At 33.3% G+C, this 17594-nt stretch overlaps 1 long non-coding RNA gene across 2 annotated transcripts in view; it reads left to right on the forward strand.

The window, feature by feature from the left end:
- The first annotated feature begins 1827 nt into the window (after positions 1-1827).
- LOC143243422 (uncharacterized) overlaps positions 1828-17594 on the forward strand; it is a 57888-nt gene continuing 42121 nt past the window's right edge. Inside the window, exons 1-2 of one of the 2 annotated variants that reach the window (XR_013024527.1) lie at positions 1828-2002; positions 2577-2670. This is a non-coding gene — a long non-coding RNA (uncharacterized LOC143243422). The remainder of the gene's footprint in view (positions 2003-2576; positions 2671-17594) is intronic. The other variant, XR_013024551.1, reaches the window with a different exon arrangement.

Genomic DNA, 17594 nt, shown 5'->3' on the forward strand with positions numbered 1-17594 from the left:
AGACAGTGCAAGAAAGAAATATTACAAACAAAGTCTGGTGTTATACCACTGCAAGTTTCTTGTTGATGATAACCTATACTCACCGTTTCAAGTAAAATTTGAGTTTACCACAAAAACTTTGTTTTATTTATAAACATACATATATAAGTAGCGGTGGTGACTGGTACACTGCTAAATTAAGGACGGCCAGCACACATTGCCCTCGAGTAGCTTTGCGCGAAATTCAAAAACAAACAAACAATCTAGCTGAGTATCCACAGACGCAAATTACGTCGGATTCTAAACATTTATATTAGAAACACACAAAATAGGCCCACTTTTGTGTGCAAATTGTATTAAATAGGCTATGTTGATACTGAATTATACCAAATACGTTTGCTTGGGAAATACTTTGATATAATAAAATGTATTCATTGGGCATTTAATGCCCTGGAGGTTTCGATGCTGGACTCTCAATCCGAAACGCCATGTCAATCAAAACTCATGCTATCAGCTTTTGGGGTGTTACAAAATTATGGTCAACTCTGTCATTAGTCGGTAGGTAGCCTATGAGTTGACCATAAGCATAAAACAGTTTGTTTTAACATTTGTAATTTCTACATTTGTTGAAAGACCAAAGTTCAATAGTTTATTTATTATTCCAGCATTACCTGAAGAGGAGAAATCCAATAAATGTTTATATATACTGTAAAAGTTCATTTGTTAATATTTGTAGTACTATAACAAATGTTATGAAAATATTAAAACTGTACAGTGCTTATCAAACAAAAATAAATAATACATACTCGGCGATGGATTAATCCAAAAGAAAGAGAGAAACTTTTAGGCTAATTTTAGGTCTAATTTACCCTTCAAATAATATTATTAACTCTTGAAACACACAAACTACGCTACAGTGTTTACGTTTTATCGAACTTTTCTCACATAACGTTATGGTTAAGAGGATGTGGGTTTTCATTTAGCAAAACCACTTGCGGCTATCTGTTAATTCTACCAAGTAGAATCGAACCCATGATTGTAGCGTTGTAAATCTGTAGACTTATCTCTGTACTAGCGAGAGACTGATGGTTAAGCTAATACTCGCTGATTGAATGCTGTTCTTGGTGGAAGAAGCTTGCATTTTATAAATCTAACAACATATATTTATGGTATGAATGCCTTTTCCAAAACGTTTTCATTATAATGTATTATTGTCATAATACATTAGTATTAGGCCTATTGTAGATTTTGTCACTTCACTATTTATCATGTCTCTTAAGGTTTGTAATATTATTATACACTATTCTTCAAAATCCCTAAGGTTCTAGGTTTAAAAAAAATGTAGTTAATAATATAGTAGGCTTCCAGTTGATGTTTCATGATAAGAATAACTGAAGAAACATTTTTGTTTTTTGACCAACGTCCCCAAGAAATACAGGAATTTGACTCTAAACCGTCAGAAGAGGCTTATCCCCACTCTTACGTTTTATGTAAGTCATTATCTGTTGTTGAATATTGTTATGTTGAAATTGAATATTTTCATTTTATCATCATTCAAGCAGTTCTTATAAGACGAGATTGTTGGAAATCTTCGTTCAATGTCGACAACAACACCAACCTTGAGCAAATCTCCTGGTGATGTACAAGTATTTATATCCTGTTTTGAATATGTTTACTATTTATCTCTACCATAAATTCTTGGTGACATTTAATTAAACATTTGGAATGTACCAAGCTAACAAGAATAAATTTTGGATATTGAAATTGCCTTGAGTGATAGAAAATTATTTTTAATCTTAGTTGTTTAAATACCCTTAAACAAAGGCTTTTTATTTTAAAATCATGGTAACAGTCTATATATCCGATCATCTTTTCTCAGTTTCGAGAATCCACGGCTGAAACGTAGAGAGTTGCAAGTGAAAATGACGTATAAAATTGACCCAGTCTTAGGTCCATAAAAACGAGAAAATTACCAACATTTCCTCAAAGCACGTGACCGAATGGAGAGGCTATACGTTCTACAGTAAGTGACACATATTGAATGAAAATGTGTATTGACAGCAAAGTTCACACCTTTCATCATTCTATTGCCGTTAATATATTTAAGATTTGATACAAGTCGCAAACCTATGTTCTTGTAATATATGCTGGGTGAAAGTTACAGTGGTAATGATAAGGTACTATGTCTGTATGCACTGCATGCCAAATAAGGTATGATTTAAGGTAAGAAATGAATATATATTTATTTCACGCCCTAACAACCATAAACAGCCTCGAGGGGAAAATTGTACCACTGAATTAAAATAATGTGGAAAATAAACATTCATTTGTATTTCCAAACATTAAAACTTCATATTAATATCAATCAACATCTTTTTAATTTATTCCATTTTGTACATCTAAATGAAAGTTATGAATTTTTATTTTAGTTTTAAACTACAGTTCCAACGCAATTAGTGAAGGTTATGAATATATTTATTTATATGAGTGTTATATGGCACCCTTAGCCATAAAGCAGGAAAAGCACAATAATTTAAAATAAAATAGAAACAATTTGCTCTTCTAACTTGAGTAAAACGCGTTTTATTTGATTTTAGCCAATCGCTCTTTCCCAATCTCGGTTGCCGTGATGTATACCATTGCCACTACTTACCTTCCCAATGCCATAGTTTACTGATGAAAACGCGTCATGTAAGTTTTCCATACTTTCTAACTGTTTAAATCATAGAGGGATTTATTTCAGTAAGGATATGATTTTAGGTATAAACTGAGAAGTACAAGCTCAACTCGATGATACGATATTAGAAGAAAAGATGTTTGTGAACAATTTCTGTAGCAACTATAGAACTTTTTTAATTTTGAAAAGAATGATTTATCATTTTGTATGTTATTTGAATTACGAGGCTGAATTATGATAAGAGAATAGATATTATTTTATGGAACAAGATAATGTATGGTTAGATAAGTCATTTCACTTTCGAACAAACGAAGTTTCATATTGCCATCAAGGCCTTTCCTTTCTTAAAACCCTGTATGTCCCAAATGGCACAGTGCAGAGGCAAACTGTGTACTTTGTTTTTCGAATCAAAACAAAAACAAAATTTGTAGTTTTAAAAATATACAATAATCGGAACGTTTTAAAACGATTTAGGAATAAATAAAATCAGTATTTTAAACCTACAACAAAAACAAGCATATTTAACTGTGTCTTAAAATAATTACAGTGGAATGTTTTGAAAATTTCATAGTTAAGAATTCATGTTAATATCACATATATACGTTGGTATAAAATTAAGGTAGAATGTTTGCTTAAGTTAAATATCTTACAGAAAGTAATTATTTACAACATAACCATTATATTTAATAGTTTTTATAGAATTCAATAAACCACACAAGTACGTCTAATAGACACACCAGGGTCTTGAAGAAGTATTTAAATAATTTAAGTAGTTAATTCTCCTTATCACAATCCAAAGATTATCTACAACTTTAACAATATGGGAAACGACAGGAGGAGAGGAAATTAACGCTCAGTGACTCCTCTTCGTCTCTTTAGATATACATAAACAGTTTTTATACATCTAATGTCTTTTGTCCATAATATTAAGAAGCGAAACCTCTCATGCCCAGTGTTTGTTGTTGCACTATAGTCCTATGTAAGCTAGGAAAACATTTGTGAGATTTACATTTATATATATATATAAATTATGAGGTATCACCACAATAATTAAATTAATAAATGTTAATTTCTCTGGTAACTTGATAACTTCATGATTCGTGTTTGGAATAGTTTTGAAGTTTAACTGCTTCTGTGGATATCATGCTAATATTATTGATAAAGGAATGAAGTGGTACATATAAGTGCACACGAAAAATTTTACAGAAACAGGTGTGATATGCATATGTCAATAACTATACTTACATTGTTGCCTAAACTGCTGGTACCTTTCGCCTCAAAGTAATTAAGACTTTGAGCAAACGTCTTAATTTCAATTTCACCAAAGAAAAAACTGAAAGGATCATGACGACCCAAGTATAAAGTCGAAACGTTGCATGGTCTTTTATATATATACGTATTCTTTAAATAATAACTATTTTGTATATAATGGAAAAAACTGTAAACGTTTGTCGAGATTATGGGAAGATTACGATGAGAAGGTTATATTACATTAATTTAGTTATATCAGGCATTTTTACTTGAACCCAAGGCAGCAACTGCTTACTTTTAAAATTTAAGGTATATTTTTACCGGCTAATTCCTTCTAGAGATTGTAACATACAAATCATTTTGTTTTTACCTTCTTTATTAAGAAGTATTTATAAGATTTGTTTGTTTCGTGTTTACTTCCACTTAATTTAATATCGATAATTTCTGTGTTTACACTTTTGAGGTTTAAACTTTTCTCACTATTCGAATTATTGTTCTTTTTCGAATTTCCGTGACGTTGCAAGACAGAAACAAGCCTTATTAGTTAACGAGAAACTCATAAGGAACATTTTGAAACGAAACAATAATATATATACGAAAACATAATGTAACGTAGACAGAGCAACAAGAATTAACCAATGCCAGAGTTTACACTGATGATGATTATGTTTTTATTAACGGTCAGATTTGAGAAGTACTTGGTGTTGCTAACACAGTTGTAACTGTTTCATTCTTTCAAGTACAAGAATACATAAAGGAAAATCATATTAAGGACAAATTAATCGAACAAGGTTGCACTTTAAAACGCCCGATTGTGTGGAAACGTATTAATGGTATCTATACAGGTAAGTACGCATTCAGTTACCAACAGGTGTATCATCTCTACGGTAGACAGACAGATCTAGATAGGAATTTTGGTTAAATTATTATTTCGTTCTGGTCGAACGAAAATAACCAGGGGCGGTCAGAAACTACTGTTTCTCTTCACCACCGTAGGTTATCAAATAAGGCTTATAGATCCAGTTAAAAAGGCTGCATTCTATCAGATAAAACACAATGATCAGGTAAAAGTGTCTAATAGATGTATGGCCGATGATCATTTGTACAGCAGGTGTCCTAAACGTAAATATCAGAAATGTGGAGAGGTCAGACATTTTTCGCGAGATTGCACTAACGATAATAATCAACTTACTAATATCGAAAAAAGAAAAGCTTCCTGATTTCACCGACACCCCCTTTGCGTCCGGAGTAGAAGTGGACTCGCCTGTTTTAATCACTCAAGTTACCAACGTACAATCGTATGTTGAGAACACGAGACAAGAAAAACCGTTGGAGAGTGTTCCCGCCACTGTTACAGAATCAGAAGATAATGTTATGAACTACGCGAATGCAACAAGAAATAGGCTATCAACTGAGGAAAATGTCCACAAGAAAATACAAAATAAAACAGGTTCGTCTCAAGAATAGCTGGAAACATAATCAGAAAGATATTATTAACACAATGTAATTTTCCAGTTAAAATTATGCACTGTTAATGTTAACGGGTTATCTGATATGTTTAAGCTAGAAAACGTTTTAACCTTTCTTAAAAAGAGAAAATATGATATTATTTGTTTACAGGAAACATTTTGGTATGATACTTTTTTTGATCAAGTTAACTCACATTGGGGAGGGGATATTATCTCTGACCATAGTGAATTACATAGAAAAGGTGTTGTGATTTTTATTCGCAGAGGTTTAGATATTAGTGATATTAATTATCATATTAGTGGAGTAGGTCGTAAGATAGTTTTATCTTTTACTTATAGGCCCGACATGGCCAAGCGTGTTAAGGCGTGCGAGTCGTAATCTGAGGGTCGCGGGTTCGCATCCCGGTCGCGCCAAATATGCTCGCCCTTTCAACCGTGGGGGCGTTATAATGTGACTGTCAATCCCACTACTCGTTGGTAAAAGAGTTGGCGGTGGGTGGTGATGGCTAGCTGCCTTCCCTCTACTCTTACACTGCTAAATTAGGGACGGCTGGGACAGATAGCCCTCGAGTAGCCTTGTGCGAAATTCAAAAACAAAAACAAACTAAAGTCAAAGTTACCTTCGTAGGGAGAACAATTACTTGTCGAGAGACGCTCAGTGTGATCCTAAGTAGGTCTATTACTTGGAACAGGGTCTCCAAACTTCTTTCACAGGGGACCAGATTACTCGGGGAATGAGAAACGCGGGCCGCATGATCATTATGTTCAACATTCATAAGCTAGAACGAAACCTCTCTGTAAAAGACTTAACACTAAGTTTAGGATGCCACATTAGCCACGTGGGAGTAGCATGCAATACACACATATAATAAAAAAACAAACAGAAACACAACCAACATTTTTATTTACCGAAAGGTTATCAAAGAAGGTGACATTAGCAAAAACAATTGTCACATTGCACTTAGTGAGTACAAATCTGAATTTCACTAAGCCGCAAAAATGTTAGTGAAATTTATGAAATTGGCGTTTAGCTTTCGAAATATCTTCAATATTCGGTTTTTAATTGCTGCATCCAATCATTAGAATTGCTCTCAAATGTTCATCAGTCAACCTTGATCGACGTACCGACTTCACATACTTCATTTTTTAAAATGCTTGTTCGCAGACATAAGTTGTTCCGAACACTGATGCCATACCAGATGCGAACTGCTTCAGCTTTGGAAAATCATCATCAGGTATCCAGCTGTAAAATTCAGTAAGTTCTCTCTCTCTGTGTTTTGCTTTCAACAAGTCATTTCCTTGCAAATCGATGACCTCCAGCTGAAGTTCCACTGGCACGTCATCAATGACACAATCAAAAGGATTCTGAAAAAGGAGAATGTCACTTTCGATTCTGTCGAGATCCGAAAATCTCTCTAAAAATGCTTATTTAAATCACCAATAATCTTTTTCTGAAACTTCAGGTTGACATCTTCTGTGATTCCAGCATGAAACTCATTGAAACACTGAAAATGAGAGAGGTTTTCTCCTTCCAAATGTGCTTCAAACAATGACAGCTTTCTCCGAAATCCTTTAATGATTCTATAGAGATCACAGACAAAGTTATTCTCCCCCCTGAAGTTTCAAGTTCAATTCATTCATGTGGGATGTGATGTCACCAAAATTGACAACCAAGTTGGATCCGACAGAAGTGGATCGGTTCTATATTTCTCGATAAGAAATATATATATTCCTCTTCTCAGCTTATAAAAACGAGACAAGACTTCACCGCAGCTGAGCCACCTCACTGCCGTGTGATAAGGCTATTCACGGAAAGGCCTTGAACTGGCGATGATTAAGTGCATGACTCCGAATGCAGTTCACTGCAGAAATGACTGGTTTCAGTATGCAAGAAATATCTAAGTCTTTTCCACAGAGTGCTTGCTGATGTATGATGCAGTGTATGAACAGAGCGCTTTGGAGTTGAAGATCTTCCAGCTGTTTCCTGATCAGTCCCACCAGACCCTTCTTTTCTCCAGCCATGTTTTTTTCCTTCAACAACTGTTACACCTCTAAGCTGATTTCACTAAAGGTTATAGTCTTACAAAGTTTTATGCTTTTATGAAAATGTCTTCTCAGTTGTTCTTCCGTGCATGCTGCAAACTGATGCCAACTCTTTCGTGATTTGAAAGTCCAAATTAACTCCACGAATGAACACGAGAAGTTGTAACATACTCGAGAGATCAGTAGACTCATCCTGTGTCAGAGAATACCATAGGGAGTTTCTTGCTTTTTTGGCGTATCTGTAATGCGATGTTCTCTCCAAGTTCTTCTGCTCTCCGTACAACTGAAGTTGCTGAAAGGCAAATTGTCTTTTCAGGACACAGCTCATTTGCTGCTTCCGTCATACACTTTTGATGAAGTTGCCGTCAGTAAAGGTTTTCCTCGCTCTGCCATTCTATGCACTATTTTGTAACTTGTACGAGTGACAGATTTATTTTCAGCAAACTTTCTCGTGAGGAGAGTCTTTCGAGATTCAAAAAACACGTTTCATGGATTCAGATGTCTCAGAATGGAAATTTACTGTACTTTTCAAATATGTTGATCGATGTTTTGTTTCATAGTGACGCCGAAGACTATACTCTTTTAAAATGGCAACACTTTCTGTGCATATCACACAAGTAGCTTTCTGTTTTCTTGTTTCCACAAAGAAGTGCTTTTCTCCCCATTCATCATTGAAAGCATGACACTCAAAGTCCACTTTTCTTCTTTTAAAAGCAGTCATGAAAAAAAAAACAGGGTCTGAAAATGAAAAACACAGATCATTGTGAGAAAAGTATTGTACTGGTCCAAGAACGTACAAACAAAATATATTGAAACGTACGTTTGCCACGACACTTACCTAAGAACGAGTTACGAAAAGCTCATAACCCGAATACTAAGAAAAATGAGCTTGCTGAAGCGGTAACCCAAGGCCGCTGAATTTACAAGATAAGTCGATAGGACGAGGGTTAAGTCTGTTCTTGTTTTCGAAATCCTAATGCTTTCAAAGATACGTGCCTCGTTATGAATAAACGGCAACCACTGTTTCTCAATGTTTTTTGTTCCCACTATGAGATTAAGCACATTCTATAATAAAAAATTTATTAGCGCGGGACTAATTCGCTTAAGGAACTTCACTTACGAATTTGTCCCTCGATGGCTTCCCTTAAAACTATTGTCAGGATGTATCTGAAAGTGTGATACTTGTTCAAGTCAGACAGTATTACAAAAAGTTATATGATGCTATTCCAGAAGAATGGAAAGACTTGGTTGAAAGAGAGATTCACACAATTACAGGTACAACAAAGTTTATTTTTGAGATGTGTGATTCAGATGGCGAAAATGTTATCCACTTAAATGATCTTCCTGTTAAAAACTGATTAAGTTAATGTACCGGAACTCCATCCCCGCTACTGAAGAAATTACTGTATGGAAAGATATTTTAAGAGATACTAACTGGAAAAATACATAAACATACTTATCACCTATTCAAAGGCTTGTTTTGTTGATGTAGATTATTTATTTTATCACAATGCTTTAATGACGAACAATAAACTTGTTCATATGAAAAACATGATACTGGCTTATGTACACTTTGTGGAAAAGAAACTGAAACAGTGAGACATTTATATTGCCTGTGTCCAATGGTTCAACCCTTATGGATATTAGTATTCGACGTTATTTCCTTTATCATACAAAAATCAGTACCAATGAATCAGAAACGACGAATTCTTGTACAAGGCTTCCCAGAAGGATTAAGAAAAGATGACAGCCTGCAGTGTAAGTTTTTATTACATTATTTAAATATTGTATTATGACTGTTAGGAAAATTTGTTTAGCCAAAAATATCCATTTAAATCTGTTGTCATTTTCTAAAAGTCAGTTAAGAAAGAAAATAAGTTTTGATTATTCCAGATATGTTATTCATAATGATGTCAATTCTTTCTTTTAATTTTATTCTAAACTTGTTCGTCCTTGTTCATAACGTTACATTATTGTGTGTCCTTTAATATGAGCAATTACAGATAGTATCAGGTGCATTCAATTGTTTATTACTGTGTATTTGATTTTTGTATTTGTTTTGTATGTAATATATGTGATTATGAGGCCTCTTCAAGAGGTTTGTAAATTGAAAACAAAAGTTTGTACTGTTACGTACTACAATTTTATTTCGGACAACTCTCCGATTTGTCAACGACGGCACCATTTGAAGACATATTTTGTCCCAAGGTTTATTCCTGATACTGAAAGGTGTCATTGGCAATGATGACACTGTCCACCTTACAAATGTTTTTAGTGTTTTTCAGGTCATTGGCCTTTTTAACGCTATTTAAGTATTCACAAATTAGACTGTTTTTTTTAACATGATGTCTTTTTACGATTTAAAGTAAAACTAGTTCGATACAAAATTAGAAAATGGCCGTGACGCCAATTACTCGAAACCAGGACTGGAAAAGCCAACTTCAGATGACTAAAACTGATGCTTGAACCTATCCGTTAGTTATCCTGGCGAGTTATAATAATTAAAATTATGCTATAGAGTTGTTATTTTGAATTAAGCACAAAGCTACACAATGGGCTATCTGTACTCTGCCCACCACGGATATCGAAACCTGGTTTTTAGCGTTGTAAGTCCGTAGATATACCGCTGAGCCACTGGGAGGCATGTTACAGTCTTTTAAAGTTTGTATTACTTTATTTTCCCTCTTTCTGCTGTAAACTAAATTTAAAAATGGATTTAATACTATTTAAGTTTTTAATTCAAAAATTAGGCCTTGTTTTGTTTAACATGATTCCGTTTTACGAATTTTAACAATTTTATTTTCAGTTTTCCTACAGGTTGTTTGTCGCAGATAGCATAGCTGCTTTACGCCTTAAAACGCCAAATCAACCAACCTACCTCTCCGACTTATTATCATGTACGTTTCGTATTACTATCTCAAGTAACAGAAAGTTCGATTTGGAATTAGTAGTTAATATGTATTAACTTTGTTATTTGTCAACAAGATTGATACACACAATTTCCATTTTTCTTTTCTTTATCTAAATATATTTTAATATACAAACACCAAAATTATACAATTTATAATTACGGTTATTACTAACAGTTATTACAAATGATGATTTATGTACGACAGTATTACAAACTTATAAGACAATACTGAGTCGTATATCTAGTTTAAAACATAATATTTTATCGACGATCCAAGTCCACGCCGAAAACGTTTATTCTGAGTTGATACTGTTTAACCTCGCTTAATCTTACGCCGTCTTTTTTAACTGGTCTCATACCCTTAATAATTCATTTCTTTCGTCGAAGATATTTAATGTCCCTGTAGAAATAATAACGTCTGAAGTTGAACGGTTGGTACTCTCGAAAACAATTAAGGTTCCTAATCCTATTCTGTAGTTTTCCGATTACTAGAAATTATTCTCTACTTATCAATAAAAGTGTTAATACCAATACCAGTTGTTTTGAGATACATGTTTTATTTCAAGTGGGTTTCTCATCATCAAGAAAGACGTAAAAGCTTCTTAGGCCTATAGAATACTGATTGTATATCACCGACAATATTCTGTTTTTCGTCTCTCAGCTTTTTATAAGAATCACACGCGTTTGTAGAAATTTTGACATTGCTCACGCGTGCCTTATTCCATCAAATATTGTTGCTATTAACTTTAGATTTTAATGTAAAGGAAATCTTTTTCAAGATTAAGATATGCTCATATTAATTTTGGTGCAAGAGATGGCGCTAACGTAGCAGTTTGGATGAAAGTGTATAGCAAAAACAAAAGCATTTTAATACATTTAATATTGAAATTTCAATAAATAATGGATTAGTTAAGTTTAAAAATATGTGATGGATATTGAAAAAATATATCTCAGAAAGAAATTCCTCTTAAAATAAAAAGGACCCTTCGTTACATATAGTTAAATATCCTCGTCAATGGCCAGTTAAGACTTAACTAGGGTTTGCTTCTAATTTTAGACTATTCACCAGAGAGAGAGCAGTTCAGCAGAATCTTCCGTTGTTACCAAATATTTGTTTGAGCCTTTGTCCGAATAATGGAATTAATTCACTTTTATAAAGTAACAGAGCACAGCTAGACAATTGTTTAGCACTAAGAAGTCCAAGAATAAGCCAACATTCTAAATTTTACACGTATAACAATACTTTCTTTGTTATTCATGCAAAACATAAGTAAATCACACACTGGTTTATTAATGGGTTTAATCTGTAAGAAACGTGCATTTATGTTTAACTTTAACATAAAAATGTTTTATTTGTGCTATGGTTTATGAAAAAATATCTTCAGAGTACTTAAAACGAAAAAGTGCATTTGCTCAATAGAATTGTTACAAAAATGCTTCGGGGACCATCGATGTATTAAAAGAGTAACAAAAGAAACAAGTAAGCCTAGAGTCTATTGGTTCGACAATAATGGCAACTATGTACCGATATCCTTTTTGTAACTTTATGAGAATTTCCAAACAAAGAAACAAAATAATATTTAGAGAAAAAAAGTCAAACATTTATATGTTTCTGGTGCGAGGTATGGATTTTCTATTAAAACCATAGTGTCTCTTGAAAGTTCTCTTGGCTCCTAGTGGCACAAAGATATGGCTGCGAATTTTCAACGCCAGAAACCGGGTTTAGATACAAGTGGTGGGCAGAGCACGGATACCCTATTATACTCTTATATTATTAGCCTATTAAGCTTTGTGCTTAACTTCAAATAAACAAAACCTAGAACTTTTTTATTATATAAAACAAAATATATAATTCCCTTAAAACACAAAAAAATCACACGGTCCTTTTCTATCCTTTCTGAACCTACTTCTGATAGTCAAAACAATCAAATGTAACAAAATATATAAAAGAAAGTTGTCAGAAGTGGTTGAGGTACACTCTGTTCACCTAAACTCAAGTAATTAACACATTTAAAATATGCCACCTTGCTTGTCGTTTACTCGTTGGATTTCTCAAAAAGCCACATCAATACTATCTGCGCCAAATGTGAAGAGACAGGCTAGAGTGGAGGCAGGTAGCCCACATCGCCCACCCTATTCCATCTCTTGCCAAACACGTCTCCAATGTATTAAGTACAACTAGTTTGAGCGATAACAGAATGAATACCACAAAACTCCAGTTATAGACATCGTCACCCTATTCCATATCTTGCTAAACACGTCTCCAATGTATTAAGTACAACTAGTTTGAGAGATAACAGAATGAATACCACAAAACACCAGTTCTACACATCGTCACCTGAACTACTGTGGGTCACTTTATTACTTAGAGCAAGGCGAATTAATTACCTTATCTTTATGGAAGTAAAATAATATCCAAACGGCTGTTATATCAGCTTTAGGCTCTGCAATATAAACACATGTATATATACATAAATGTTCCTATAAAATAATCTTTATGACAAACTACATTATCAGAATAAATAAAAACAAGAAAGAAATAAACTAAGGAAAGAAAACAACCAATAGAGTGTTCTAATCCGTCATATCATAATGTTGACATACAAATTTTGGTTGGCATTGGCTCAGTAGGCTACTTTGAGAAGTTAAGAGTGCAAACAAACATGAATTTTGTCATTATAAATATAGATTGAAAACATACACAAATATGCATTTATTGTGTTGAGTCAAAAACAAAACAAACTTAAAACACCGTAAATATCATTAATTAGGAGATATTAAACCTTCATTTATCGATGTTTTAAGACACGTTATTTAATGGATAATTATCTAATCACTGCTTTATGTTGAACATCATTTTAACCACTGTCTGTGAAAAAACAAACAAGACATCTTTCACACCCATTACTGGTGGATCAGTAGTAAGTGTTCAGTTTCATGACACTGAAAACCAGGTTTCGATACTCGTGAGGTATTAAACACGACTATCCATTTATAGCTTTCATAACAATCAAATAAACACAGTTTTTATATTTTATTAAAGGCTGATACTTTGTGTTTTAAGCTACCTATTTAAAATAAATCAAAATCATTTCAAATATTAATAACACGTGCATAAAATAAGGTAAACTAGGTTTATTTTCTTTGGTATTTATAACTTTGTATACAATCCGTGTAACTCGTCTATATCAAACATCTTCTAACGCCTGGTTCAACATTGTTGTTTAATTACCAATGTTATTCTACAGTCAAGTTCTACTGATAAACAAAACTTCTGATTGCTTTCGTTTATAGCTTGTCAGTTTTAAACACATCTAGTTTTAAATATCATTGTAGAAAAGTTTCCAGTACATTACTGTATTAGTTTGGTTTTCAATTGATTCGCAAAGAAACCTTGCTGCTAATATTGAGCCAACTTGTCATAAAAAGCAATTGAAATGCAAATCGAGAAACAGAACCAACAATATTAAATCACCTGGAGTAAAGTAGTGAGGACCTGGTTACTGATGTCAAAGAACCAACAAGAGGTTAGACACATGATGGCATTAAGTAGTGGATTTGTGAATATGCCAGATAGAACATCGGAATTTGATCTGCAAGTTCATGACAGCTGTAACAGATTACAATACATCAAATAATAAAACAGCATTAACGTAACACACTTAAAATTCTTGCTTTCATCGTACCTCAGACTAGCCAAGCAACAATGGGATTGCATTTCATAAATTTATGTTGACAGAAAATTAAAAAAAAAAATTGCAGAAAAACAAAACAGAGGTCTTGAATATCTCTAATCATCACATGTCATATGATGAGCTTACATGAAAGACTTCTAGAACAACAGTAAACCATATGTGTAAATATTGTGAATGTTAATAAAGCTGGTATCTTACACTAAAAAACACTGCCACTGCTATATTTGAAATAATACTCAATGTTATACGAAATAAATACTTTTTATAGATGTGTTAGTCATTACAACTACAGCAAGCTATAGATTTTAAAGAACAAAAAAAAAGGCCTCTTACTTATCTTTAATCTTTTTTATAAACAAAAAAGAACTTTCAAAAACAACTGACATCTACTTCAGTTGTACAAAATTGTTCTTACTGTACAACATTCTTATATGATGTTGTGTCTATTCACGCAGCTGTACCATTATCCTTACATTCTACTGTGTCTGGTTAATACGCTGTACAGTTAAACTTGTTCTGTCACTAACATCCTTACCTACTAATGTGTTTGGTCAACAAGCTATACCAAGGGTCACCAAACTACGGCTCTCGAGGTAATTTTGTCTGGCCCGCTAGCAGCTAGCCGCTTGGAAATAAAATGTGGCATTTCATCAAATGTCCGACTGTCATAACAAAATAAATCACACCGATTGTCGCTTCAAGCTCGCAAACACAAGACGTTATGATAAAAAGAAACAAGGCTGTTACGCACATATTTAACCAATAGGAAAATTCTTCTTTCGTCCTTGCTGTCCGTTTATTCATATCGAGGCATGTATCTATGAGAGCATTAGGATTTCGAAAACAAGAACAGACTTAACCCTCGTCCCATCGACTCGTCTTGTAAATTCAGCAGCCGAGGGTTAACCGCTTCAGCAAGCTCATATCTCTTATTCGTAACTCGTTCTTAGGTAAGTATCGTGGCAAACGTACGTTTCAATAAATTTGGTTTGTGCGTTCTTGGACCAGTACAATACTTTTCTCACAGCGCTCTGTGTTTTTTATTTTCAGATCCTGTGTTGTTGTTTTTTTCATCCATCGTTGTGGCTGCTTTTAAAAGAAGAAAAGTGGACTTTGAGTGTCGTGCTTTCAATGAAGAATGGGGAGAAAAGTACTTTGTGGAAACAAAAACCAGAAAGCTACTTGTGTGATATCCACCAAAAGTGTTGCCGTTTTGAAAGAGTACACTCTTCGACGTCACTATGAAACAAAACATCTGTCAACATATTTGAACTTTTCAGGAAAGTTCCGTTCTGAGAAATTTGAATCCATGAAAGGGTGTTTTTGAATCTCAAAAGAATCTCTTCACGAGAATGTTTGCTGAAAATGGTTTGGTTTGGTTTTTGGAATTTCGCACAAAGCTACTCGAGGGCTATCTGTGCTAGCCGTCCCTAATTTAGCAGTGTAAGACGAGAGGGAAGACAGCTAGTCATCACCACCCACTGCCATCTCTTGGGCAACTCTTTTACCAATGGATAATGGGATCGACCATCACATTATAATTTCCCCATGGCTGAAAGGGCGAGCATGTATGGTGTCACGGGAATTCGAATACGCAAACCTCAGATTACACATTAATTTTGGCTAACAACTCTGAACTATACGAGTATATTCATTATTCAGATTTGGCAAACTTGATTCTTCATTTTCAGTGGATCCATGGCGTCGTTTTACACGAACATTTTGATTTAATGAGTATAATTTAGTCATTATTAATTACTGTTGTGTAGTGTTATGTCTAATTATTGATTAATATTAAGTGTTTTCTGGTGTTAATTATTAGTATTAAGTGTCATTGATATTACCGTTGAGTTTCGCAACAGGTTATAATTGAGGTTGTTTGTAATAAAATAAAATAGTGGTACCTTTTCAAATGTGACTTCTGGCATTTTTTGAGATGGGCATACTCTTTATTATGTTACATGATGATGAAGATGCATTTTGTTACTGACTGACATCCATGTTGATGTTTTCTCATCTGTTGCAAGATACTGCACGTTCTGTACCATGGGTGAGGGGTATGACTTTTTTCAGGTCTCTTTTTTGGATGGTTTTGACGTTCCAAGTTGATCTGTACATGTATTCCTTTGTTTTACAATGTCAAAATTTTGTGTAGAAAAGGGGTGTTAAATAATCTTTCTAAATGTGACCATATTTTGGTAGCATTATTGTTCCTATGACGCCAAACAAGTTATAAATGTCCTTCACTTACATGCCTTTCAACTGCTATTTATATCTGCTATGGTTATTGCAACATTTCTTGAAGTAATTATTCAGAATTATCTTAGTAAAGTGTACTCAACCCTCTTTATACTCTAAATTTTTGTTTATAATGTACTGAACCCTCAGTTTACTCAGATGTTTGGTTTATAGTGTACCCAACTTTTTGCAACTAATGGATTTGATGAACCCCATTGGTAACTCTCAGATTAATTGTATAATCTCTGCATTTTAGTTTTATGGAAACAATTTTTTTCTGGTTATGTGTAGAAATGACCATGCTCTTAATTTTACCTGAAAAGATTATCTGAGAAATTTTAAAACATAAATATTATTTGTCTTAATTGGAGGCTTTTTCTTATGTGGATGAGTTTGCGTTCCCAAATGTATTTGAAAACGTTATGAGAAAAGTAAATGTCATGAATAAAAACAAATGTACTTTCTTCTATAAGATTACACACACAGGTGCTGACTTTCACACACATGCAGTTATATCTAATATTTCATTGTTCACCAACAAAATTAGGTTCATGATAAAGTTTATTTAGAATTTGTGGAAGCAATTGTTGTATGACAATAGTTTAAAAAAAACATCAGTATACTTTGCAAAACGTTTTCCAATTTAAATCTTATAAATTGGATGGACTTTGCATGTTAATTCACGTGGATCATATAAATTATTTTTTTAAATGTCACTGTACTACTAAATTTCACATAAACATATATGAATAATTAAGTTGCAAACTGCATTATATCACAACAACAATGAATCAATTAGTGATGAAGACATTATTTTAAATTACATTATCCTCTATATATTTTCCTTGTTACAACAGTGCACATGTTACTAAAAGTTGGAATTTCTTAATAAACCACATACATACACAAACAGAAGTTATATAAAAAAGAAACAAATCTAATATGTAAGTGGTGCATATATATTGTACTATGATTAGCATTATATCAATAAGGGGACTTTTCAGTTTCATATTATTTATTAATGGAGACATTATTACATCCAGGGTAACTCTACTGTAAGAAGTAAAATCGAACACTGATAATTGTTCATTCAGTTTAACTACACTGGATACACTAATTCCAGAGTTATCATAACCTGTCACTAATTTATATAAGTTTGTTCATAAATTATTTGAAAAAAAATCTCAGAACAAACATCTTTTGTGCTTTCAATTGATGTGCAACAGCTTTTATCTTTCTTTGTCTCTTTGTATAAAGAAAATAAGAACTATTATATATGTCATTGACAGTTTATCACTAGTTTCATTTATAACATACACAAACGAAAAAAA

This window comes from Tachypleus tridentatus, unplaced genomic scaffold (genome assembly GCF_004210375.1).
Source record: "Tachypleus tridentatus isolate NWPU-2018 unplaced genomic scaffold, ASM421037v1 Hic_cluster_2, whole genome shotgun sequence".
In the NCBI taxonomy this organism is placed as follows: domain Eukaryota; kingdom Metazoa; phylum Arthropoda; class Merostomata; order Xiphosura; family Limulidae; genus Tachypleus; species Tachypleus tridentatus.